We start from the raw sequence: 24,684 nt of genomic DNA on the forward strand, positions 1-24,684 counted from the left end.
CACTGTAAAGGAGAACCATATCGGTTCAGCGGTTAGCGAGATCCTTCGCTACAGACAAAAAAAAAGCTTACTACTTTATATAATAGGATAATCTATATTATTATATAATTATTATCTTTATAATAGATAGAATCTAAATATTTCCAATACTTTGTAATCCATTTATGCATCTACCTGATTTTTTTCTTTATATTGTCTATTTAGGAAGTAACTCCTACAGCTTAAACATGTAACATGGGGCTAAATTGGTACTTGAACAAAGTGTCTAAAAAATCAACCATGTGACGTCATAAAAATGAGTAATTATCCATATCTTTTTTAGGGGTTTTCTTTCCCACTTCTCTCACATCCCTGATTTTATGACGTAACATGGCTGATTTTTGAGACACTTTGTCCTGCTACCTAAATTGGGTACAGGGTACACATTAAGGAATAAAGGTTGCTTAGTAAAAAGGTATTGTCGCAAGATTGTCAATAAAGTTGTGATAATAATATTCCTACCCTTATATCATTGTCATAAGAGATATCAATATAAACAGAAATGATTATTTCAAAATAAAGAAATTGAAATGTTTTTGTACTCCATTCTGCAAGAAATAATCCTCAAAGAGGCGTGTAGCCATATTTTATTTGTCTCCTCATAAATTGTGATTATGCTGCATTATTAGTTGAACATACAATTTTATGACAATAAAATCTTTCAGCTCATCAATTTTTATTTCTTAGTAAACATTCAGCTGAATCTTAGTTTCCGACTTTGTATGTATCACCCCCATCCTATCTCAACATTTACTACTAGCTAAAACAGCTTCAGACTTCCAAAATAAATGTAAAAAGCCTTTCCCTTTGACCGGAGTAGCTTAATATAGCTTTTGCAATAGTTAGGTTATCTGTCGTACAACTTCGGAAATTAGGGAACAAATGGGTAATAAATTTTCAGTTGATCTTAAGTAAAGTCTTACGCTTGTCTACCAATCAATGTGTCTAGTTCTGGGATATAACTCTCTTATTGAGGACAGATGGACAGACATATGGGTAGATGGTAAAGGCTTTTTAACATAATTGATTAATGTGACAGTTTTGTAAGGTACACTAAATGTACGTTTTGGCTTTCCTAGAACAATGCCAATACTGTCCATAAGTAGTAAGCTATATCAGTTGGAAATAATTTTAATGTAAATAATAGATTTAAAATCTGTATAAAATTTTAAGGATTTTTTTTATAAAATTCGTTTTTTGTATAATTCTTTATCTAAAAGTGCAAATACAATTTAAGTAAATTAATTTTAATCTGTGATTGGTGGGTTGAAAACTATCTGCGCTCTGATTGGAGAAGCTTAAGTTTCGTACATCATTCAACCAATTAGAGCTCAGGTAGTTTCCAATCCACCTATTCTATTGGTCAAAATTAATTAACTTAAATTGTATTTGCGCTTTTAAATAAAGAATTATATAAAAAACGAATTTTATAAAAAATTCTTAAAATTTTATGCAGATTTCAAATCTATTATATACATTAAAATTCTTTCAAACTTATATAGCTTAATAAGTAGTTATAAAAATTTCTTAAACGTTAAGATATAAATAAAATAGCAAAGTTAAGATATAAATTAAAAAGCAAAGTTAAGATATAAATACAATAGCAAAGTTAGGTTATATATAAAATATCAAAGTTAAGATAAAAATAAAATAGCAAAGTTAAGATATAAATAAAATAGCAAAGTTAAGATATAAATAAAACAGCAAAGTTAAGATATAAATAAAATAGCAAAGTTAAGATATAAATAAAATAGCAAAGTTAAGATATAAATAAAAAAGCAAAGTTAAGATATAAATACAATAGCAAAGTTAGGTTATATATAAAATATCAAAGTTAAGATAAAAATAAAATAGCAAAGTTAAGACATAAATAAAATAGCAATGTACATTTAGTCATTAAGAGTCGGGCATGTTAAGTAGGTAGAAAGAGCTAATTCATTTTTTTTTATAAAATGGCTCATTACTCAAGAATGGTGGAGTAACTTACAAACAGACCCTTACTACAAATTATTAGCAGTTATTTTAACGTTGAATTTACCATTATCAATGCTTTTTGTTAGTAGTGGAAATATTACCTCAATATTTTGTATGTAGTATGGCTGTACAAAAGGCCAGGTAAAAGTAAAAGAATAGCTTCGCTGCTGAACAGAATTGACATAAGGACATACGTAATTGTAATTCATAGACTCAATGTTTTTTTTATATCCAAGCTATTAGTGTGTACAAAGCCTGTTTCCTGCTTATCATAACATTACACAAAGGGTTAAGTTGGACAAAAATTAAGATTATATCCGTTTTTCCTTCAAATGTGTTAGACACTCTTTTTCTCTTTCTCTCTCTTTCTCACTCTATCGCCATCTATCTATCTCTCTTTACCTTACTCTTAAATATAGAATTGTTGACTTTTTATATGCTGCGCTTCCTATGAAATAACTATTTCTTGTTTTTTTTATAAAATACTTTGTCCCTTTACAAGCCAATATGCCAATGTGAGGTAAATGTGTATGTAAAATATTTCTTTACATTCATATTGCATATAAAGGAAATAAGTATCTAAGGTAGAATATAATGTTTGAATTACTCTACAACCCTTTCATTCCTCATTAGAATACCGTTATTTTAATAATATGTAAGCCACAATGTCTGGTCCTTTGGTAGACATAAATATTATAGCAATAATTTTAAAAAAAAATTATCAGATAATATCAACCATTTCCACTTTAATTAAATGCTATATATAACTCAAAAAGCATAAATAAGACGAATGGTTAACGGACCCAACATGTAAAATCCTCAGACAGAAAAACTCAAGGCATCAAATTTTTAAATTTATTCAACGTTTCGAGGGCAAAACTGCCCTCATCATCAGGAATTTTTTTCGTCCATGTACATTATTAACAAAACACAAATTGAAAAGCATAAAGAATTACTGCCACTGTTTTTATGAACTACTCAGGGTTAAATTTCACCCAAATATTGAAATGATTATTTTTTTATGTTGCCCTATGCCAATATCCCTGGAAAACATAGAAAAGTGGTTGTAAAAGAAGATTTAGGAGAAATCATTTCCAAGCGAATAAATACAAATTTACAATTTTTCTTCTCTTTGCATGTAAATACATGTAGAAAAGCTATTTTGTCATTTTTTACAAAAATTGTGTTGTTATGTTACTTTAAACTAACTTTATGGAGATTGATAAGATTTCGAAAGAAAGAAGGCCCAGTAGAATATACCTTTTTATCCCCTACCTCCTTGAAAAGAAAACAGTAAAAGTGTCGAACTATGACGTCAGAAAAAATTAACAATTAACCAATGAGAGGCCGCTATATATTTTACCACAGTGAATACTAGCTTCTTATTGGTTAATTGTTGATTTTTTCTGACGTCATATTTCGACACTTTTACTGTTTTCCCTTGAAAAACCACACATAAATAGTTTAGGAAGTTCATCCATTTCTGCATATGTATCTGATTATAAAACTAGCATAGCTGTATATTATTAAATATTAAATGTTTTTATCTGTGCTTCGTAAAAGTAAAGTCTAATAAGGACGTCAAAGCTATTTAATTTTTTTTGTAAAAAAATATGGACAGGTTGATTTATTTACGTGGCTTTGGCAAAACTGTTGATGGTTAAATCATTTGTTTTTAGTTTTCTTAAGATGGACGAACAGACGGATGATCATAATTATAGAGCAGCTTTGATAAGACTCAAATAATCAAATGATAATGTCACACAAAAATGACTAAACGAATGTACTAGCATACAGGGTTCTTAAGGGATAAGACAATAGACGATATCAATATCTTAAAAAATTTTTGAGCTAACGAATGACAGAGCATATATGTTAAAATTTGGTACAAGTGTAATTTACAGCCCAATGTCCTTACTCTCCCTTATCCCTTAAATTTGGACAAACCTAATACTTTCACTCTTCTCTTTCCCTTTTAATTAACTGCAATATAAATTAAGGTACTAAGAAAGAGAGGGAATGTCTGATTGAGCCAATGGGAGAATCGCATCGGTACATACATTAAATTTCATTGGTTGAAATTTTGTACACAACTTGTTACGAATGCATGTTTTTTTTCATTTCATACATAGTTAAAAGTCAGCTGTAAACAGTATATTTTCTTAGTAGACAGCTTTGCGGAATCAGAGTTAATTGCCCAAAAATTTCGTTTAAATTTGAAAGCTTCGAAACGAGATGGATTCTTTAAAAAAAAGTTAGGCTGGCTACTCGCTGGTGAGGCAAAATTATTTTTGTGAAAAATCCTCCAAAATCAAATAAAAAAATTTACAAAAATTAAATAAAATCTTAAAAGGGTTATTAACATTAATTTTTGTAGATTTTTAATGTGCTTTTGGATGATTTTTCACAAAAATAATTTTGCCTTACTATCGAGTGGCGAGTCTATAATTTTTTAAGAATCCACATCAGCTTGAGTCGAAAGTAAACAATACTTTTGTCTGCTAGAAATGTTCCTTCTTAGATTTGACGAAAAAAGGGTTCAGAATCTGCTTATATTCTTCTATTTCTATTGCAATATAGCACAATAGAGTTATTACATTAGATGATTAACAAGAAACTTAAGAACCTAAGAACAAGAAAGTTGACGAAATCTATCTACAGAAAAGAAAAGATATGGCTAGAAACCTTAACCACTCAGATAATTGATTTTAAACTAATTATAGTAAGGCTTCGTTCTTAAAAAGTAAGTCAACGTTATTATTATTATTATTATGATGATAATTTTGTTTTGCCATAAAAATGACTTATAGTGACTTAAATTAATTAAAGGACAACTAAGAGGCAATTAGAAGCAATAAAACAAGGACAATACTGTTAATAAGCAACAAAGCTAAAATAAATATTGATAGGTATGTATAGTATTCAGTAGCTGTGAAGTATAGTTGTCTTTTTTTTAGATATATTTCACTAATTATGGTACATGATAACAGATATTTTTTTCCTTTTTAGCCATATAATCTTTTAAATGTTTTATTTTGGCCTGTGTTTTATCTATTTTTTCTTCTTTAATTTCTTTATATTTTTACTTTTTTAGTGTTCTTATTTTGTGTTGTACTTCAGTTTTCTTTCTAACTTGAAGGAAAATAGAAGGAAAAAAGCATAATAGAAAAGCTAAAATATTAGGGGATGCTAAAAGGAAAGATATTGCTTTAGCAGCAAAAGTGGTGTGCAATCCCTTCCCTAAATGCTTAACATTATCAAATAATAAGAACCGCAATTATTAAAACAGCAAAAATTGTTCCTTCTCCTTCTTGTGAAATCATTATAACCTTCCTATTGGATTATTTCTATTGTTTTTTTTGGGATTATAACTTATTTTGCGGATAACATGATATGCAGAAGTGTGATTGAACACCAGAAAATTCCAGGGAAGGAGGGGACTGTAAACTGGTACCCAAAGTTTTAAGAACACATTATCATCTATGTTGGTTAAATTAAAATATGGACAATTTTATTACATTTGATTGGTGGTTTCAAACTTGTTCAACAATGATTTAAACTACAGAAGTGGCAATTTTGATTATTATAAATGGTGATGTATATAAATGTATGTTATATATATCGTATCCCTTAAGATTCCTGGGTAAAGCCCAGCAACTCTTACATGGTGCAAGAAACACAAAAAGGGACGGAGGGGACTGTGAATTGTAAATTATACTGGTACCCAAAGTTTTAAGAACACATTATCTCATATGTTGGTTAAATTAAAATATTGACAATTTTATCACATTTGATTTGTGGTTTCAAACTTTTTCACCAATGATTTTAACTACAGAAGTGGTAATTTTGATTATCATAAATGGTGATGTACATAAATGTATGGTATATCCTCTTATCCCTTAAGATTCCCTGGGAAAAGCCCAGTAACTCTTACATGGGGCAAGAAACACAAAAGCTTTTTGGCAAATTGTAATGGAGAGATATTGTTTTGAGTGATCGTTGCTATAATCCTGCGGCAAACTCAAATAGATAGATAAAATGTATAAAATGGGGTGCCTCTGAATTTTGCTAATGTTGAATTTTAAAACCGGTCCTGTGGCCTCAAGAAAGCTTTGTATAAAAAGAAGGAATAATCCTACATTTTTAAATCATAATGGAATGTATATTAGATCTGTTGGGTATAGTCCCTTTCGTGGCAACGCCTTCTTAGGGGCGATTCATCGTATTTTAAAAATGGTTTTTGGTAGGTTATTTTAGGTTAGGTTAGGTTATATTGGGTTAGGTGATTGCCCCGCATGGTTAGAGCTTCCCAAAGGGACTAGAAGTAGAAGAAAAGCTAATGTGAAAATACGAAGGAACGCCGCTCAAGAGGCGTTGCCACGCAAGGGACTATACCCGATATTTTTATCTATTCAAGGCAATTTTTTGAGCAATTTGGCATTGGGGCATATCACACACTCGTGGATAAATAGCCAAAAGGAAATACCTTCCCCCTCAAAAATGATATCCCATCATCCTCGTGCCATCAAAAATATTTAAGAAGAAAACTCAATACAAATGAGGGGTGGGAATAAGTTTTGGTAGGTTTCTATAGAAAAATAAATACAGGTTGTATGGTCAAACCTGGCCAAAATCTTAGGTACCCCAATATATATAAAGAGATTATATAGATGGAAATAAAAACAATGTAGTGCTTCATGTTTTTTCCTTTTTACCATTACAAAATCATAGAGTAATATGTTTCAAGATTGATAGAAGGAAAAAGTACTAACAATAAAGGCCTTTTACTATATTGCCAAAAAAAACATGGATTTTATAACTTTTTAGAAATAACCCTGAAATTACTAAGATGTTTTTTTTTATAATTCTAATACCATTTTAAAGAGTGCAGTGGGAGGAATTTTTTCTGGTTTAATTTGATTCAAGATGAAGGAAGTTGTTTGGGGTTTTGAAGTTCTTTAGAAATAACTAATAAGCTTATTATCAATAAAAAATATAACTAACATTGTCTGCCTATCTCCTTTTTTTTATCTCCCTTTAACATGTTACTTGTAGGTGCAGCAAAGTTAAACATGTTACTTGTAAGTACGCCACTGTTTTAAAATTTAGCGAGATCCTTCGATACAAACAAACAAACAGACACACAAACAGACATCCTGTTACTTTAGTAAAAGGATATAAATAAAAACATATTTATAAGATCTAATTTTGTTTGTAATTTACATATATATGGAAGTTATAATGATGGTGTTTGTTTAGTTCCACAAAAATACACAACGGGCATATATAATAATTTGTTTTTTTTGCAAAAGGTAATTGATAGTTTATGATGACAATACTTATTCATCGCATTGTTATATAGACAGCTTTTCGAGGATATTAAAAATGAAAAATGATAAGCCTAAGACCAATATTGTTAGTGTCGAAGGCCCGATCTAGCAAAACTGGTATTAATTTGATGATTAGATTTTAATATTCGTTGAAAATTGTCAGTAATGCTGTACATGATTTTTCATTATGTCTGAGAAACAGTTTTAATCCATTGGATATAAATCGGTTTCGAAGCCATACTTGAATATAATATGCATTTTTGATGATTTGATAATGTGAAACATGTACGAAAGTGAATTGATGTCTATCATAATATGGATAGAAAACATGAGATTTATTCATAACTAATGTATTTCAAGACTGATGAATAACAAATTAACAAAATAAGAAAAATATTAATTTATTTTTTTATGAATTTAATATTATTACAAGCATAGTATGTAGTTTCAACAAGCTACCGTTTAATTTGTCTAAAGCTGAATAGTGAATCGTAAAACTGAAAAAGTTTATAAATGATTGTTTCATAATTACCATGTCGTTATTATATTGTGTTCTTATTACACAAACATTGTCATAGGGTCATTAGTATATGACAAATCAATTTTTATGTCAGCCGTTTAATCAACATAAAACAACTCTTTCACCAAAACGTCAGAATGTCAACAATTTTAATGATATTTGATATTAAAAAACCAGCGGCATTTGTTTCTAGAGCGATTTATCTTCAGAGTGAGGTAATAACGTCCCCGGAAAAGGCAATAAACCTTTCCAGGACCTCTGAGAAGGTACAATCTAAAGGACAACCACATCTGTTCAGTGGTTAGGGAGATCATTCGCTGCAGACCACAAAAACGTACTACTTTGTAAAATAGAATAATCTTAATTATATTTCAGAGTATAATGTTATAAGTGCCAGTAATTATCCCCTGTTAGAATGTTTGGATCAGGAATGGATATAGAATTTACGTGGATATTAAGCCAGGGGAAAAATTTCACCTTTTTAGGTATATAACCTGGAACTCACATATTGGTCAGTTACTTCATCAAGTAGAATGGGGAGTGGATAAGGTAAAGGGGTAGATATAGGGTATTGTTATGTTAGCCTGCTTCGAGTTTCATTTTATTAGTGAATATGAAGACATGGTGTAACATCCAAGTAATAATATATCCATTGGATCAGGAGAGATGCTGTGAGGATGTATGCAAGTAATATACACCATATACCCTTTTCTACCCTCACAGGTAATTGTCTGCATCACGGACTAATTCACATAATTACAGACCATTCAATAAATAAGATTATGTTTGTGTTAAATATGAATTATGACATTTTATATGATTATATTAAATTTAGCCTATTATGTTAACACTTGATTGAATTATAATGTCGGGTTACATTAAAAACATGTTGATAGATCATGCCAATTGGAATCTTATTAATTGTAATTATAGATAAGTTATATGATTTTAATGAATTGAGATTCCGATCAATCAAACCAATTATATTAAATTTTTTTATCAAATGCGATTTTGAAGTCAAGCTAACATAAATTAGCTAGTTTAACACTTCCTGTACTAATTGTCATTTCGTATGTTTCTGAATCTGAATTACCTGCGGCTACGATAATAGATGCATTAAAGGGCACTAATTGGGTGGGATGGAAAGAAAGTTGACACCAACCCAATTTTATATTTTAGTTCTAAAAGAAAATATTTTTGGGTGGTGTTTGGAATTTTTTCTAGGATTTACTTCTCTTGGGAGGAAGGCGGTACCCTACCCAACAAATACCTTCAAAGAGCCAATAAGAAGGTACATTGTAAAGAAGAACCATATCGGTTCAGCAGTTAGCAAAATCCTTTGGTACAAACAGGCATACAAACATGCTATAACTTTGTATGTAAGCTTTTATTTTTGTATTGTATAAGGTTAAGAAAACAATATTACATTCTTTTTTTTTTTTGAGAATTTTTGGACTTAAGTTTTTAATTCTGTACATATGCAAATTTTTGCGTAATTTTTTATTTTACTCAGAACAAAAAAAAACAATTTCAATACAGAAAAACACTTTTAAGGGAAAGCGGAAAGTGAATTATTGTTAAACTCCTTTTTGCCCAAAACTAAAAGTCTAGACAGAACTAGTAGCATTCTATTTTTTGCAAGTATGTAGGGAAAAAAATAGTGATTGATAGATATATAGTTGAAAGTTTTGCTAAATATAGATCAATACTTCTTAAAATTTAATCATCATAATATAAATTGAAAATTATTTTTTTTTTTAATTTAGGGTTTATATTTTATCTGTCCATAAGTTGTAAATGTTAGAATCTTCCTATTTATTTCAAACTTTACGGAGAATTGGATAGCAAAGAAAATATAAGATAACATCAATTAAAATTATGAAGATCAGGTCTGAATAACATTGTTGTGATTGATTGAGCTTAACGATTATGGATGTTCTGTTAAAATTTCGTAGATTTTTTAAAACATTTTTCATTGGAGGGGGGGGGGGGGGGATAATCTGGTGGGCCAACACTCCAATTTTATTTTATGATTTTTTTCTGGACATGCAGACAGACGTAAAACCTCCTTTTATTAACATTTAGGATAGGGGAGAGGGTGGACTTTTTCAGCCTACTAGTGCAAAAAAGGATCTCCACAGATTTTGTATTTTTAAGAATTCCACTTAGAAGATTGCACTCGTTAAATATGCATGCATAGCACGGACAGGGTAAAACATTAAATCGTTTTCAAAAAAAAATATCAATGTAATATCTACACTTTTTTGTGGTTGGTTATCAAAATTTAACTAATTTAACTTAACCATAATATTTAATTATTAAAAACTTCCATTAAAGTTTATCATATATTTAAAGATGATAATCTAATTGATTTTTTTTTGATGGGATGTTGTCGGTTTCGTGACATCGCCTCTTAAGGGGCGTTTTGTTGTATTTTTTTACAGCAGCTTTTCTTCTATTTCTATATAATAACCTTTAATCAAAAGCTACTGTGAAAATACGACGAAATGCCCTTTAAGAGGCAAAGTAACGAAACCAACAATACCCTAAAATTCTTTATTTTCATTGTATAATAGTTTTCTGTGCGTTTTGCTTTTGCTTTGAACAACATTCAAATTTGTCCTAAAGTATAAAAATAAAATCTATAAAACATATAATCATGATCATAATCTATTAAAATTTAAAAATTTCTGTCTATCCTATTTTCAACGAACAAAGAGAATAACAAATATATTAAACAAAGACAATCATATGTTTAAAAACGCAGCTTAACTTGTTTGGAAGTCTAAAACATAGATAGATTGATAGATGGATAAATGTTTATTCAACAGGGAGGGAGATGACATTGGACTGTAAATTATTTTCCCAAAATTTTATTAACGAGCTCTCTAATTTGGTGGCATTAAAACTCCTGAATGGTTTGTTGAAAAATTAAGAATGGCCAAACTTTTTAACCAACAAATTTATTTTAATTTTAGTTTTGTGAATCAAACTGGACAGAACATCAATTCATTGTCCGTAGTCTTATCCCTTAAGATGCCTTATATTGAACCAGATGGAAATACGATCCATGAAATTGAATAAATAGCTTAGAAAGAATAGGTGAATAGATACACGAATTGATGGATAGATATAATATCACATGGATTAAATATAAATAGATAGATGGAAAAATAGATACATAGATAGGCAGATAGGAAAAATATATAGATAGATAAATAGTCAGATAGATATCTATTCAATGCCAATAGTATGCATAAAATATTGACTAAATTATCAGATGCTATCATCAACAAAAACAAATTATCTTACAAAATTACGAAAAATAATATTCAGAAAAGTAAGGCTAAACAAATACGGACGTTCACCAATATAGAAGGACAGCGCTTTTATAAATTTTTTAAAATAAAATTATATTCAAAAGTCTGTACAAAATAAGATATTAAAAAATTGTAAAATGTATTGAAACTATGTAAGTGGACGGCATTTAATTTTGACACATTTATCACATGATTCCTAATCGGTCTAGGAATCATGTTCTAAAAATAAGTTAAAGTACGATTATTTTATGAAATTTTATTGCTAAAAACTTTTTTTATCATTTTTGTTTGGACATAATGAATACTTGATGAGAGAGAAAAGTCGTTTACCTAATTGCATCCGTTATTAAGAGAGATGCGTGGATAGGGTAATGGGAGATACATTAGTTAAACCCATGTCATATATTAACTATAATTCAAATTTTAAAAAAATGTTTTGTCTTCATTTAGAAAACAAAGTGTTAAAAGAGTCTTTTACATCTTATTTATGAAACTCTGGGTACTTGTATATTTATGATTTAAAGAATAATATCCCCTCCCTCCTGTTTAAAACTTGATAATTATTGGTCAAAGTCAAAACAAAATCACTGTTAGTTTAACTTGCTCAAATTGTTATAGAAAGCTTCTAGATGCTTAACGGCGTGAAAATCAACACAAAAAGTTTAAACTTGCAAAATAGCTGTTTAAATCGCATTCTCAGATTGTGTTACGGACAAACGAACAGACACAACTATTCTTAAGGGTTGGCTACACCATTAAAGAAAGGGAAATAATGTTAACTGTGGTGGGTATGTATGTATGTAAACTTCCTACATACCAAAAGAAAATACATATGCATTCTTAAAAACAAATATGCAGATCTCATATGTGTAAGGCTTTAAAAATTATTTAGTTTTTTCTTTTCTTTTCATTTACTACAATAAAATCTAATATTTTATAAGCTTCTACATGTTTTGTAGCCATCACATGCAGCTGTGAAATGTTTAAAAACGCAGATTGTTCAATAACTGGCGGATAATCAAATACGTTGGCAGATGAACCACAAATAATGTAACCGAGCAATGTTGGCAGATGGAAAACAAGTGGCGTGCACAGGGTTTTGACACAGGAATATATTTTTTTAGGGGTAACAAATTTTGAGTCTTAATTCTGTACGCTTGTTAATCCATTTTGAGTTTTTTTGTAAATTGAGCAAACGGCTAGATTTGAGAGCCAACTTAAATAGTCTGCGGATGCGAAAGCGGATTTTTTAAATCTGTAAAACACTTTCCTATCCAAGTATATAAATATGTGGTACTACATCAAGGGTAATTGCCTGAATGATTAAAATTACCAATAGATGTAGAGTTAGACAGATAGATAGGTAGGTAGGTAGATAGGTAGGTAGATAGATATAAAGGTAGTCATATAAATTAGTTGATAGATAAATATCAAGACAGATATATATAGGTAGATACATAGTTAGATATATAAATGGATAGGCAGATAGATAGATTGATATTTAAATAAATAGATATAAAACAGTAAGAAATGTAAAATCTGTAGCATAGAGAAAATTTTTTGGATATTTATAATGTCTATATTTAAATAATAGAAGCAAAGTTAATATGAAGTGATTTAGACAAAAATAAAGATTTATAGAAAGATAGATAGATTGGTTAATTAAACAGGTTGAATAGCTTTAAAATAAAGATAACATATGTAAATAAAAATCCAGCGAAGTTTAACAAACCAATAAATCGGACAAACAAACAACAACAGAGATTAAGATAGTTGTTCATATTTCAAGATTTAAATAATTATAATCAAATAAAGGGTTCCAGTACTAATTCAAGAGTGTTTGAATATTATATTTAATTGAGTATTTATATACAGAATAGGTTAGGTTAAGATATTAATGTACAAATAAGCCCCCAGCAGGGGTTAGGCATTTTAAAAACCTATAAGATGGTCTAAAATAGGTAAGGTTAGGTTAAGTGTCCAATCCGACGTTTGGGACTCCTGCGTTTGTTCTAGGACCAATAAAGGATATAAAAAGTGATAAAAGTAAACAAAATAGTTTTATAAAAGAAAGAATAATGAAATATAAACAGTATTCCATGGTAGATAGATGTTTCTAGTGTTATTTTATTTGCTATTGATTTGTTGATTATTATTATTATGATGAATGTTTATTAACTTACTCTGGGATGAATGCACTCTAGCAGTGAGGTAGTTGAATAGACCAGTTTGTAGCTATTCTGTAAATTTACTATTCTTGTTCTTAGATTATTGATTTATTAAAAAAAGATTGACTAGTAAGTTTGCTTATTCGTTACCTTATTTACAGAGATTCAGTAGACCTAGAACATACACAAATTTAAAAAGTACATTTGCAAATAGCCTCTAAATTACTGCTTGAAAAATTATATAAAAAAGGGTTCTTATTTTTTTATATTATAGTTGATAACCCTTTTTAAAAATGTCGTTGATTTTAGTCATACGTTACAAAAATTAAATGTTAAAAAAGAAAACAGAATTTTCTCTCAAGTAAAAACAAATCCTTTTATGTTCCTCATTGCTATAGAATCTTACAATTAACCCTCTGTATACATGATAAATAGATGATACATACATACATACATATGTTTTTCCACCCCCTTCATTAGATCATTTATTCGGCCATTGCCTCATCCAATTTTAGTATTCTATTTATGTGTATTGATGTACTATTTGATAGACTGTACAATATGGAGTGTTATCTTGTTTTGAGAACTCCTACTTATATCTTATTGATTCAGTATCAAGTAATCATATTTAATAACATTTTACTTCCATTATTTTTTTCTTTATGTCTGATGGAAGCCCCAACTCTGCGGGGCTACCATGTACTCAATATAACCTAACCTAACCTGTAATATAAAAAAGGAAGTGTAAATAAAACTTGTATGAAATATAACTTTTAAACTGTTTTTATAAGAAATATAATTTTTTCAAATAGCATTATATGAAAAGCTTCACAATTTAAGTTCAGCAGTTAGCGGAATAATTCCGAACACACAGACAGACACAAATCGTGTTACTTTTACATAAAGAGTGTTATTTTTTTACTAAATTGTTGTTGTTTTAGGATGCCCTATGTAATTGTCCGAGAGAGCTTCATCCAAACGAGTTGTATGGTGGATGGGCTGCCACTCAATGAAATTAGGTAATTAATGTAGTTCAAACTTTGGTCACTAGGCGTCTGTTTAAAAAAAATAATTTAGCTTTTTATGGGTAATTGCTTCAGTATAGTTATTCTAAATGGAGCTTTCTTTATGAATTTTAATATTCTTTGGGCTTCTGAGACTGGCAAATTAGAAATGGGTAATTTAGTTTGGTTTTATGTTGCATAATATGGATTTCTTATTGAGTACTTCTGTTCAATGAAATGAAGTAGATTAGATCAACTTCAAGTCACCAGGTGGTTCTATTTTAAACTACGATTATTCCTTGGGTAAGCACTCAATAAAAATTGGTAGCATTATTAAACAATGCAATGGGTCACAAGTTACTATAAATTTCATGTTATTAGGTTACTAAATTTGATTATTTAGTAAGACTTTTAATGTCCATACAAAGGTCTTCTTATTTTCCTCAGACATGTTTTAAATTTTGATGTATCTTTTATTTTTCATTTTAGGTTATTGTCTGAAAAGGCGTCTTCACCCTCAGATATGAGAGATGAAAAAAATAGAAGGTAAGATTTAGATATTTTTGTATTGACAATAGAGTTATCATAAGTAGGGATAATAGAAGGATAATTCAAATCAGAAAGCAATAACAGTTTAACCCTGTTCAAATTATGGCAGGTGTCCTACTTTAATGCACAAAAAAAATGTAACCAAACTTTAATTTTTAATGGGAATCAAAAAAGCTCATCTCTAGTGAAGCTTAAGGCAGACTTGAACCATCCATTTACAGAACAGTAAGCTAGCACACCTGCTATATATACAGATAGAAATAGTTATCTTTCTAAATTCTGTCATTCTTTAGTAATAAAAATGTTGGAAAATGCATTTTTTGCATACTCTTTAATTGTTGAGGATTTAAGGTACTTGTGCCGAGCCCTGGAATATATTTGCTTAAAGTTAATTTGTTCAGAAACTATCAAGTCAATGGGAAATAGGATATAGTTATGTTCTTACAATCTGTTCAATATTTTGATATTATATTATAGATAGTTTTGATTTACTGGAATTATTCATGAGTATAGACACAAGCCTATGAAAAAAATAACGTAATACAATACAAATGACCAATTAAAGGCCAATACACAGACTAAATTACCAATGGTAGGCCAGTATATATTTTAATTAACCAATAGTAGGCCTGTATACATTTGTTAAACCAAAGATAGTATTGGAGTATATTAGAGTTTGGTATGTGGTATTGTTGAAATACAGAGTAACACACAGAAAGTAATTATGTATAAGATAAGATTCTATATGATGAAAGTTTCAACTCTAAAGATATCATCTACTATTTATAGTGGTAGATAGATAGATAGATTTTTAATAGATAGAAAGATATTTAGTATGTAGATAAGATTTTCTAATGAATGAAAGTTTGATATTGAATTCTTAAAATACTACCCACTAAATGTATATCGGCAGCTTACCTTACCTTACCTCGTAAGGCTGGGATTATCCTTCGATTTTCAAGTAATCATCCAGATAATTTAGAGCATGATCAGCTTGTAATTGGATGTGATACTATAACAACCAAGGATATTAAGTTAAGTAACATCTAACATACAACCAGCCTTTAAATTGCACGACCTTTATCTTAGAAATCCTAACTATGCATGGTAATGAGCTGCACCTGTTCAGTGTTTCTAGGCCAAGACATTCCCACTACTCTAACTATTTATGTCGCTCACCTGACATAGCAGTAGCAGCTACGTGTTGAGCATTAGATAGAGATATAGTTTAACATATATTTAGATACACAAAGGGAGTAGGATAAAAAAAAACTGTTAGGCAGATAATGTTTAGAGTTTGACATAACAGTCTAGATATAACATTTTCTATTAAATGTGGAAAATTTTTAGATAATAGATAATATTTATTTGATGCTATTTATCTACGACATAAATAACAGCCTCTTGTATAAAAAGCTAATTATTACAGTTTTTGTATTTATTTCTTTACTTTTAAAACTTTTAACAAAGTATTAAAATTTATTATTTATGCTATTCTTACTTTTTTATTTCTAGTCTCAGGAGCCAATAAAATATAAATAAGAAAATAAATGACTAAAAGATGCAAACATAAATTCCCACACATTTATATAACTCACATTGAAATAAATTTTGGCAGAAAAATGCATATCATCATTCCTTCCTCTTTCCTATTTCATCTTAATCCTTGCTTTTTTAATAGAGATATCAACTATAGATGCATAATAGTACTTTTGGATTATTTTATATCTTGCTTCATTGCTCTAGGGCACTAATATTCAATTTTAATTTTAAAAAGAAAAAGTTAAAATTTTCACAAAATAGTTATAAACCTTCCCAGGACCTATTAGAAGCTACAATGTAAAAGAAACACACTTCAATATAAATAAACAAAATTTTAGTTAATCAACATGAATTTTATCCAATTTATATAGGTTAGACTAAAACAAAGCATTTGTGAACATTTAGATTATTTCTCTAATCTTTTACCTATATATTTATTGGTTATAATATGTACATATATGGTGAATGTTAAAGATTGTTATAAATCTCCATACCATTGGGTTAAGCACAAAAGGAGTAAGTTCTCAAAAAAAGGCTGCACAAAAAGATGCACTAGAATTTAAGTTTGGACAGCTTCTAAGCTGCAATTTAATAATTTACCATTTTTGATGTATTGGGACTTTTAAGTTATTTGATTTAATGCTTTTACTATTACGTATTTTCTGAGTTCATTTTCATAAAAATTTGTTTTAATAACTTCTAGTGAAACATGTATGAAAAAACAAATATCGCTCTTATCTGCGAGCAAATTTTGAGTAAGACTTCTGGAAAGCTTGACTTGGTATAGACGCCAACATGAAGAATAATGATGGATGGACATTTTGTGTGTGTGTGGGCTGGCCCATCCATGGGCAGCCAGAACTTTTTATAGACAAAATAGTCATAGATTTATCATGACCATTTCTTCAAAATTGGTTAAGAAATACGAAATAACAAAATAAGATTTCCCAGTATGGCTTCAAAACCGATTAATATCCGCTGGATTAGAACCGGTTCTCAGCTATACTTATACTATACAATATACATGTATAGCATCGTATAACAGACAAATTTTCCACAAAAACTAAAATAAGAAAATAAGAGGCTAACAAAACTGGTTTTAATCTTATAGTTTTTCATTTTTATATCCGTGGAAAGCTGTGTATAATACGATGCGATACATTATTATTCCTTCTTTTAAAATGAAGTAAAACCAATATTCTTAGCAGTCAATACCTATTACATAGTAACTACACTTGTATCAAATAATGTGAATTTTCAAATGAAAAAATTAATGTCGTTCTCAAATGGTCTAAACATGCAAATTTAGATAAAAATGACATAACGCTACAGCTGATATATGACTTATAGTCTAATATAACTCTAATGTAATAAAGAAAGATATACTAAGCAGACCTCTTCCTGCATACAAATATATCCAAGGAGGACTTGTCAGGATCGTGGTATGGAATGCGGGCAGGTATATTAAGGTCAAAGTATTTGGTTGTCAGTTACAAACAGTTAGAACTATAAATCTTAATAATAACTACTTCGTATTTCAATGGCTAATAACCTTCATTTATACAACAGACAAACTTATTTAACATAAATAGAATATTATGTAGAGAGTTTTACAAATAAAGATTATTTTTAAAATTTTCATACAAAAATCTTTTAGGTATGTCTGTCTAAATAAGACTAAAAAGAGTATGATTTGGCAATTTCAAATCATTTTTACATGAAAATAAGCAAAAAAAAATTTAGCTTCATGATTATATTAAATTATCTTACATTAGATTAATTCAAAGTCTAGAAACACATTTTAAAAGTAAGGGGGGAGTTGTGGTCCACTGTACAATTGTAAGAAACATACCTATGTGTTTCACCTCCTAGAGTCCCTACTAAATAATTTATAAAGTGTAATCTTTATATAAACCCCTGCATAGCTATACAAGAGATATGGATAAGGAAAATAAAATTCAATTTGCAAGTGACAGCGGAAATTGTCATGTGTGAGGTCATAAATATTTGTTTATAAAGGAAGGATGAAAGGAGAAGTGGAAAGAAAAAAAGAGATGTATATTAGTTGTGTTTTTATGACGCCACACATGACGCTTTCTTCTGTCCTAATTTGCAATATAGCATGTCTCAAGAATCTTAAATAATGAATAATAAAGTGTTATCTTTATATCATACAGGATATTTTTCAATTCATTTAGATATGAACCACTTAATTTGATAGAACAATTTAAATTTTACACTTTAGGATACATTTCCCTGATTGATGAAATAGGGATAACTTTACAGAGGACACATTATATTCCAAGTTTTGTTTTTATATCCTTACTTTATATGTAGGGTATTGCTAGGAATTTTGTATTTTACTAGGTAATGTTAAAAAGTTCAGGACAAATCCATACATTTTTCTTGATTGATTTATTCCATTTCTTTTACATATTAACTGTTTCAACCAGTTATCTTTTGTTTTCTTTTTGATTACATGACAAAAAATGATATGTCATGTATAATACTATTTATAGAGGAGAAAAATGTGTCTTTATTTACTATAATCCAATAAAAGCGTACATAGTTATGACAGTGTTAGAGATGAGGGGATTTATATTTACTTATGTGATTGGTCAACTATATATTCTTTTCCAGATCTGATCAGTAAAAAAAGCTTTATCCTTTCTTCTGTCTAAAGCTTTAGATTTTGATAACTATTGAACCAACTGAGTTCTCCATTTCCTGGATGGTTTTAAATGATTTAATTTGGTTTTATGCTATTTTCCTACTTTCCATATTTCTATGAATACATAGATTTTAGATGCTTGGAGTGCAGCCGCTAGTAAAATTAAAAGTGTTAAACTGGGATATTTTTAATGTTAAGTTTGAAAATGTGTGGTGTTCTGAAAAGAATCTATTTAAGAATCTTAGTGTTAATTAATAAAGCTCATAATATGCTCATATACATTATTTTGAAGACTAGCATATTGCAAAATTTTTAAAAATATGTTGATTTTTTATGTATTTCCAGTTTTAAATACTGATGTATGGCAAATATTAGCAAAATTACTTTATAGTATAATCTTGACCTAATATAAATAGAACTTTACATTCATAGGTAGAACATGAAAGGTATTTCCAATTTTAAAAACTAGAATGTATAATGTTTAAATTATTTTTCTGAAGTAAAAATATTATGCTCCAAAAAACCACTCCACATAGATAAAAATGTAGAAATCTAAATACATTTATGTACAATTTCAATGTCATACTAATGTGTAATTTATAGAAAACTAACAACTATAAACAGTCGTGGAAAGGTTTAACAATTTTGAAAACTAGAATTTATATCCTTTTTTCAAAAGGACAAAGTAGTTTGCTCAAATTCCTTTCTATGTATAGATGCAGACATTTCAATAAATTTATGTCCTTAAAATCATTTGAAATGACTCATCAACTAAAACAACAACAAAAAAGGATTTTAACAATTTTAAAAACTAGAAATTATACCCTTTCCAGCATTTTTGTAAAGGACATAGTATTTTGCTCAAATTCCTCACTATACATAGATAATAATGCAGACATTTATATACATTTATGAGCTTATACTTGCAATATATAGTTTTAGTCTCATGCAAAATAATAATAATATTACATTTTAGATTTTAAAATTATTTAATATTAAATGAAGAATAATAATTATTTAATATTTAAATATCTTAAGCATAATTCAACATAAAAAATCATTATATAAATAAGTAAAAAATCAATAAATAAGAAAAACTCTGTGTTTTTTTAAGACAAATGAAAAAAAAACTCTTAGTAATCTTACAAAGCATCCAAAATTGTTTAAACTAATTTTTCTTATGTTGTTATGATATAATGTTATTACTGTACATTTGTAATGTACACATATATACAAGAATATTTAATATATTGGTGACGAAAACATTAATATTACATTACACAATTACATATAATGTTTTTGCTATTTGCCACATTAAGACATTATATATATACTTTTCTTGCATTTCCTTATTTTTAATTAAGAAAATAAAGATAACTTTTGATTTAAAACAAAACGGAAGAGTATATTAAGGTTATATAGTGTACTTTAGACTTTAACACAGTATTTGAATCATAAAATTTAATAAATTACATCCACACAAAGTATACTACTTATTTTAAATGAATTTAAAACACTTACGGGGGGGGGGTATTTTTGGTGTTGTTCGATTATTTATTCATTTTTGCTTGATTAGGCAAGGTTATGTTGGGTAGCCCCGCAGGGTCAGGGCACTACTGGTATAGGCCCCGCAGGGTTGGACTCCGCAGGTGCTAGTATAGAAAATACTAAAGAACTACTAAGCCCCCCCCCCCAACCTTATTTCAAATTTAATTAAGAGGAGTGAGTTATCAGTGCCCTGATCCGATCAATGAGAACCACTAAAACATCCGATGCCAGCTGTCCAGTATGTACACAAGCTTTAAAAAGTACAAGGACATAAAGTACTAAACACTGGTTTAAAAGAGTAATTACCGGTTTTTTAGATATTTTTTCATAATTCAACCCTAAATTTACCTGTTATCAAGCATACAATTATTTGGGGGGAAAAATATAATTATGATCCCTCACACTGGCCAAGTTTATGTAGATGACAGTGTGGTGTATATAACTGTGTACTGTAGTGTATCTAAAGTATAATTGATAAGGTGTCTACCTACACAACTGGGATTATTACAAGCTACATGGTAATCTCATATCTTCTATTCATATGGAAATCTATTTGTGTTTATTTTTTGCTAATCTATTATTTATGATTTTGTAACCATATAAAAATACAAATATATGTCATTATCTTATGTCAAAAAAGTATTAAGCTTGACTATTTTAAGTTTTAAAAAAATGGAAATTACTGGTCCTTATTGATTATATTTCGTAGAGAAGCTTTATAAAAGTTCAAGGGTGGTTAAGGGAAATTTTCTTAACCTTTACCACCCTCTCTTTAGAGGCTAGGAACCAAGCAACTATAATTTTTTGTTTATCCTATTGTAAATTTTTTACCATATCTTAGCTGCTTTTATTTCAAAATAAAAAATTAAAATAGCCTAAAACCTCCAAAGGACCATTAGGTATATTCCCTGAAGAGTAGAATCCAATCGGTTCCGTGGTTACCTAGATATTAAGGGACGGTCAGCCAGACAGACAGACGGACGGGCGGACATCAAGCTACTTTGTTTAATAGATAATATTTTGATAAAACTGGAATGTCCTACCAATCTTATTCAATGGTTAATCCTGTATTCATACTTCTGTGTATTTGTATGACATGTCATTACTATGAAAAGGTTGTTTACACCTTAGTGCTTTTCTAATAAGCAGAGCAGCTACTCTTTAATCAATTTATTCCTGTCAAAATTATCATCTTTACTGCCTTTATTGAGTTTTCTTTTTTGTTAAAATATTATATTCACTTAATATTTAGATTGGAAGTATAATAACAATATTAATTGGAAACTGTTTTCTAAATGTGGACCTTAGTTTGTTAGGTTAGGTTATATTGGTTAATAAGTAGCCATGCAGGTACACGACCCCCTACAGGGATTAATTATAGGAAACAAAACTTGATTTTACCGTTTTTGTAGCTTAGGTACCTATGGACAAAGTTTTCCTTGTCTTTATATATTTACAAATATTTCCCAGTATTCATAAGTAATATGATTAAGTGTTATTAATGAGGTTTTTTATCAACTGAATATTGGGCTAATCATTGATATATTTGGGTACTGACATAAATATAAAACCAAGGATTATTATACCCCAAAAAAATGAAAATAGTTATTTCTCGCATCATATCATAAACAGCTTTCAGTGCATACAGAATATACAATTATATGATTAAAACCTGTTTTTTTAGCCCCGAGCTGCTGAAATGATAAAAAAATGGTTTTAATCATATGATTGTACATTTTTATATTCGTAGAAAACTGGATATAATGCGATGCTAGACATAAATTTTTTCGTAGTGATGAGAACCGGTTCTAATCCATCGGATATTAATCAGTTTTGAATGAATACAAGAAAAAATATTGGTTAACTGTAACGGGAAAAGGGAAATTAATTAACAAACAAAAAGATTTTTTGAATAGAAATATTTTACCTGCATAAAGACTGAAAAACTCAGTGACTTATAGACGAACAGACAAATGTGTTACACAGAAAACTCGTCACTAAAAAAATGCATTTAAAAAACTGAAGTAAAATCATTTTAAAATTCTTTTACATTCAAAACAAGATGTGTAGAATTAGATTTTAAAGCATCTTATTGAAATGGATGTAAATAATAAATCAATCTCCCCATGCTTTTTGTCGAATTATGTCTAGAGTTGTTGCTTATTTTTGAGGGGAAGAAATTATTGTTGATTTATTTTTCATTGTCCTCTCCCTGAGGCTCAGAAGAAGTGAAATACTCAATATAGAAGATGCCAGAAATTCAGATATATCTGAAATAATATAAATACAAAACCGCAAAACAAAACTTAGATGCAAAACTGAATTAATTTTCTATATCTTATATGATTTAAAAATTTAACAAGTGACATTTTAAGAATATGCTGTATCTTATTTCGTTCAATTTAAATAAAGTGATATTTTTATACTTTATAGTCCAGCAATTAACAAGAAAGGTATTTTAATTGGTTTTAACTGACTAATGACTAACTGACATGTTCTTGCCATTGTGTTAAAAAAAGTTAGCTTTTTTATAAAAAAAAATAGTTGTAATGTTTTGACACTTTATTCTAAATTGTATTTGCATTTAAGTGCATTTAGATAAACAGTCACTTTACCCAAAATTTAATCAATGTTTTCACTTACTGAGAAAATTAAATGTAACAAGGATGACAACATCCATAAGTATCAAAGCACAAAACATAGAATGAACAAAGTGGCAAGAGTGAATTATAGAGTAGATATTAGTTGTCATATCAAAGAGAAAGTAGACTATACAAAAAACTGACGAAATTTAAAAAAAAAGACGCATTTTTATATTTTTGTATTTAATATGAGGATGTACTACTAGAGGATTTTTTAGTATTTTGGTAAGATAAAATGCTTTTTTAAGCCAAAAAAAATAATTTTGCTCTTTACCTGGATGACCCTGCCAGGTTTGCTGGCATCCTGGATGGAGATATTCAAACAATTCCAACTCTCGGTTATGTGTCATACCCAAACTTAAAAAGTCACGCAGTTTGGGCTCTTTATCTTTCACACACAGAAAATGAGATAGAAAAAACCGGATGGGGGGGGGGGGCGTTGAAACCCCCCCCCCCCCGACCGTTAAGGGTTAAAGGGATAGTTTGTTGAAAACCATGAAATATTTTTTTCTGATATAAAATGTACCATGTCAACGAAGAAAATGAGATATTGATTTTTAACTCCTGTCAATGGTAAGTGGGTTAAATAAAGCAATACTTTTGTCCTATTAAAACACACTGTGTATGTGAAAAATCTTACAAACCATTCCATAGATTGGTGGCAAAAGAACAAACAATAAGCATGTATTGTAGTTTAGCTTCGATAACAAAAATAAATATGCTGGAATTTACTTTTTGTACACTTTTTCTCTACTTTCAATGTTGGGAAATAAAATAAAGTTTGGTAATTTAAAGTTGTTTAAGTAAAAAAATTGAATCTTCTTCCATTTCTTTTTTTATTTTTAAATATTTTTATATAAGAAATAATGAATTGTAAAGTGTAATTTTGATTATTATATTAGTTGATTTTTTTGCGAGGAGGTTGACAACATTCATAATTTTTAAAGCATAGATTAATATGTTGAAATTATGATCATTGAAACAGTGAGACGAAGGAGAATATCCTCACTTTGGACGTTCAGAAAAGTTAAAATATATCAACAATTTTTTTTGAAAAATCAATGTGTAAGCATAAACACTCGCATATTTTGAAAAAAACATTATAATAAAGAACAGTTATATAAAGGAAAAAATTAAAAATTTAGTACTTTTTATCCAACGCTATGAATCAACATTATTTAATACAAAATAAGCCATAGACGTTTGTCAAAATATTTATAAGATTTTGTACAGTTTTGCAAAAATGTTAGTTGGCAGAATAACCAATATTGAGTAAAAATCCCGAGACATCATCCTTACATTGGTTATAGTAACACCAGAAAAGCCCAATCACAGATATTTTATCAATTTTGAAGAAAAAGCGCATCGTATTGGAGT

General features: G+C 28.9%; 1 protein-coding gene across 2 annotated transcripts in view; it reads left to right on the forward strand.

Annotated features, from left to right (window-relative positions):
- Nucleotides 1-8,225: 8,225 nt before the first annotated feature.
- LOC145331413 (uncharacterized) overlaps nucleotides 8,226-24,684 on the forward strand; it is a 60,005-nt gene continuing 43,546 nt past the window's right edge. For both annotated transcript variants that reach the window (XR_013883722.1, XR_013883723.1), the window contains exons 1-4: nucleotides 8,226-8,282; nucleotides 8,516-8,586; nucleotides 14,293-14,370; nucleotides 14,845-14,901. The gene's annotated coding sequence lies outside the window, so the exon portion shown is untranslated. The remainder of the gene's footprint in view (nucleotides 8,283-8,515; nucleotides 8,587-14,292; nucleotides 14,371-14,844; nucleotides 14,902-24,684) is intronic.

Source organism: Acartia tonsa, chromosome 11 (genome assembly GCF_053477335.1).
Source record: "Acartia tonsa isolate MP-2025a chromosome 11, ASM5347733v1, whole genome shotgun sequence".
Classification (NCBI taxonomy): Eukaryota; Metazoa; Arthropoda; class Copepoda; order Calanoida; family Acartiidae; genus Acartia; species Acartia tonsa.